Source organism: Electrophorus electricus, unplaced genomic scaffold (genome assembly GCF_041902795.1).
Source record: "Electrophorus electricus isolate QZ-2024a unplaced genomic scaffold, ASM4190279v1 Scaffold189, whole genome shotgun sequence".
NCBI lineage: Eukaryota > Metazoa > Chordata > Actinopteri > Gymnotiformes > Gymnotidae > Electrophorus > Electrophorus electricus.
In genome coordinates, this window is record NW_027658470.1 from 66,579 (window position 1) to 70,000 (window position 3,422).

Here is a 3,422-nt window from a genome sequence, read left to right on the forward strand (position 1 = left end):
GCTCAGTCCGCCGCAGCGTGCTTCGACGATGGGTCGTACAGCCATGCCACCAGGGTGGGCGTGTTTGTAAATGTACCAGTGGATTCTCGTCGGCCTGCCACATCCATGGTATCGACCCACCAGGCCTGTCCGACCAGGGGTTGACCCTGGACGGGCACGGTCTGTGGTTTGGCCCTTGTCCTAGATGAAATCGGGCACGGGGTTTTCTGGCCAGGTACCATCGGGTTACTGGGAGAGCGGCTTCGGTCTCCAGGTGAGACCAATGGTGAAGCAGCACGAGGCAATGGAGAGCATGCAAAGCGATGGGGAAGCCATGCACGGCAATGGCCACGAAAAAAAAAAAAAAATCACCACGGAAGGAACGTGAAGAACAAGGAGGAGTGTAGTGACACTGCCCAAAGCTGCCCGGTGTTGCAGGGGTCTATTGGTGTGTTGCTTCCTTGTTTGGTAGAGTGGAGTACCAGACCCGCCAGGGGTAGGCAAACCATTCCCCCTACGGTAAGTGAGGAGCCAGCCATTTGACGAGCGGGTGTCCACGTGTACGGGTGCGAGCGCTATCCCCCACACGGGGTTAGGCCACGGCCTTAGGTGGACGTCTGCCGACCAGCCCCGGCTGATCCAGAACTTCTGATGTGGAGAGCGGTTTTGACAGATCCTCCCTGGTTCTAGCGGGTCAAGCCTCTGATGGGGGGTGGGGGTTATTTGTAACCCATCCCAGAACTCTCTGGGGGAGACTCAGACGGCCAGTCTGTCTACTCAGTTGTCCTATACTGGTGTCTGTGGTTTGGGAGGAAGGGAGTGCCCTGCTTTGTTGGCCTCCTCTTCAAACCTACCTGGGCCCACGAATCACTCTTCTTGGTTACATCACGAAACGTAGGTTGAGCGAGGCTAGGGGGGAGGGAATTCGACGAGGTCTTTCCCTTGTCCCCCCACCAGCGGCCAACGAAAATCAAAACGGCGTGAAGAGAGGGAACGCCGAAAGCACCTGGAGTCGGCCGTCCGCACCTCCGGAGGAGGTGGACGGGGTACGGTGCGGGCATGACCGGATGGGACAGCTTTGCATCAAGGTGAGAGGTCGGCGTCCGAAGGCCAGAGGGCGGTGCGCGAGCACGTTTACACTGGCCGCGGAAGCTGTCCTGGGTAGCCCTGTATGGCGTCTGGACCTGACGGCGCACGCACTTACAACCCGCTGCTTCCTAGCCCCCGGAAGGGGAGGCGGATGTCACTCGTGGTTCATCCCAGACCACGGTGCAAACTACCTGGTTGATCCTGCCAGTAACATATGCTTGTCTCAAAGATTAAGCCATGCAGGTCTAAGTGCACACGGCCGGTACAGTGAAACTGCGAATGGCTCATTAAATCAGTTATGGTTCCTTTGATCGCTCCACACGTTACTCGGATAACTGTGGTAATTCTAGAGCTAATACATGCAAACGAGCGCTGACCCTTCGGGGGATGCGTGCATTTATCAGACCCAAAACCCATCCGGGGGGCTCGGGCCCCCCGGCCGCTTTGGTGACTCTAGATAACCTCGGGCCGATCGCGCGCCCTCCGCGGCGGCGACGTCTCATTCGAATGTCTGCCCTATCAACTTTCGATGGTACCATAGTCGGCTACCATGGTGACCACGGGTAACGGGGAATCAGGGTTCGATTCCGGAGAGGGAGCCTGAGAAACGGCTACCACATCCAAGGAAGGCAGCAGGCGCGCAAATTACCCATTCCCGACACGGGGAGGTAGTGACGAAAAATAACGATACAGGTCTCTTTCGAGGCCCTGTAATCGGAATGAGCGTATCCTAAACCCATGGGTGAGGACCCATTGGAGGGCAAGTCTGGTGCCAGCAGCCGCGGTAATTCCAGCTCCAATAGCGTATATTAAAGTTGCTGCAGTTAAAAAGCTCGTAGTTGGATGTCGGGAGTGGGCTGGCGGTCCGCCGCGAGGCGTGCCACCGCCTGTCTCAGACCCTGTCTCCCGGTGCCCCCCGGATGCCCTTGGCTGGGTGTCCGGACGGGGCTCGGAGCGTTTACTTTGAAAAAATTAGAGTGTTCAAAGCGGGCCCGCTTCTCGCCTGAATACCTGAGCTAGGAATAATGGAATAGGACTCCGGTTCTATTTTGTGGGTTTCCTGAACCAGGGCCATGATTAAGAGGGACGGCCGGGGGCATTCGTATTGCGCCGCTAGAGGTGAAATTCTTGGACCGGCGCAAGACGGACGAAAGCGAAAGCATTTGCCAAGAATGTTTTCATTAATCAAGAACGAAAGTCGGAGGTTCGAAGACGATCAGATACCGTCGTAGTTCCGACCGTAAACTATGCCGACCCGCGATCCGGCGGCGTTATTCCCATGACCCGCCGGGCAGCGTGAGGGAAACCACGAGTCTGTGGGTTCCGGGGGGAGTATGGTTGCAAAGCTGAAACTTAAAGGAATTGACGGAAGGGCACCACCAGGAGTGGAGCCTGCGGCTTAATTTGACTCAACACGGGAAACCTCACCCGGCCCGGACACGGAAAGGATTGACAGATTGATAGCTCTTTCTCGATTCTGTGGGTGGTGGTGCATGGCCGTTCTTAGTTGGTGGAGCGATTTGTCTGGTTAATTCCGATAACGAACGAGACTCCGGCATGCTAAATAGTTACGCGGCCCTCCGCGGTCGGCGTCAAACTTCTTAGAGGGACAAGTGGCGTTCAGCCACGCGAGATGGAGCAATAACAGGTCTGTGATGCCCTTAGATGTCCGGGGCTGCACGCGCGCCACAATGGTTGGATCAGCGTGTGCCTACCCTACACCGAGAGGTGCGGGTAATCCGCTGAACCCCATTCGTGATGGGGACTGGGGATTGCAATTATTCCCCATGAACGAGGAATTCCCAGTAAGCGCGGGTCATAAGCTCGCGTTGATTAAGTCCCTGCCCTTTGTACACACCGCCCGTCGCTACTACCGATCGGATGGTTTAGTGAGGTCCTCGGATCGGCCCCGCCGGGGCTCCTCGCGGGCCTTGGCGGAGCGCCGAGAAGTCGATCAAACTTGACTATCTAGAGGAAGTAAAAGTCGTAACAAGGTTTTCGTAGGTGAACCTGCGAAAGGATCATTAACGGGTAACGCTGTCCGGCGTGCCTCCTCTCCCGACCCCCTCGACTTCGCCGTCCCCCCGCGTCGGGGCCCAGGGTCGAAAGGGTCTTCGGGGTTGCTGTTACACGTGGTCGCTTGCAGGTCAGGCTGGACAGAAGGCATAAAGGAGGAGCCTAGTCCCTCCCACCCCTTCCTCGTCCTCCGCCTCTTCCTCCGCGTCGTCCTTCAGCACCCCCCCCCCGCAGGCCCCGGTATTCTCTGGGTTCCAGCGCGAGAGACGCGTCGTTCAAAAAACTCGGCGTCCCCGCTCGTCGGGCGAAGGCCGGTTTCCCCTCACCTTGCCGGCAGG

General features: G+C 57.7%; 1 non-coding gene across 1 annotated transcript; it reads left to right on the forward strand.

The window, feature by feature from the left end:
• Positions 1–1,256: 1,256 nt before the first annotated feature.
• On the forward strand, positions 1,257–3,095 carry LOC145655144 (18S ribosomal RNA). Its single transcript, XR_014121303.1, has one exon. It is a non-coding gene; the product is annotated as an 18S ribosomal RNA (ribosomal RNA).
• Positions 3,096–3,422: the final 327 nt, after the last annotated feature.